Source organism: Nematolebias whitei, chromosome 19 (assembly GCF_014905685.2).
Source record: "Nematolebias whitei isolate Nwh7 chromosome 19, NemWhi1, whole genome shotgun sequence".
Classification (NCBI taxonomy): domain Eukaryota; kingdom Metazoa; phylum Chordata; class Actinopteri; order Cyprinodontiformes; family Rivulidae; genus Nematolebias; species Nematolebias whitei.
In genome coordinates this window covers 38,607,474-38,607,796 of record NC_056516.1, presented here as the reverse complement: position 1 = coordinate 38,607,796, position 323 = coordinate 38,607,474, and positions in this window count along the sequence as shown.

Below are 323 nucleotides of genomic sequence, written 5' to 3'. Positions count from 1 at the left end.
AATCAATGGTTCTCCTGAACTTTTACCAAAGGTTCTCCTGAACTTTTGTCAAAGGTTCTCCTGAACTTTTATCAAAGGTTCTCCTGAACTTTTGTCAAAGGTTCTCCTGAACTTTTGTCAAAGGTTCTCCTGAACTTATACCAAAGGTTCTCCTGAACTTTTACCAAAGGTTATCCTGAACTTTAATCAAAGGTTCTCCTGAACTTTAATCAAAGGTTCTCTTGAACTTTAATCAAAGGTTCTCCTGAACTTTAATCAAAGGTTCTCCTGAACTTATACCAAAGGTTCTCCTGAACTTTTACCAAAGGTTCTCCTGAACTTTT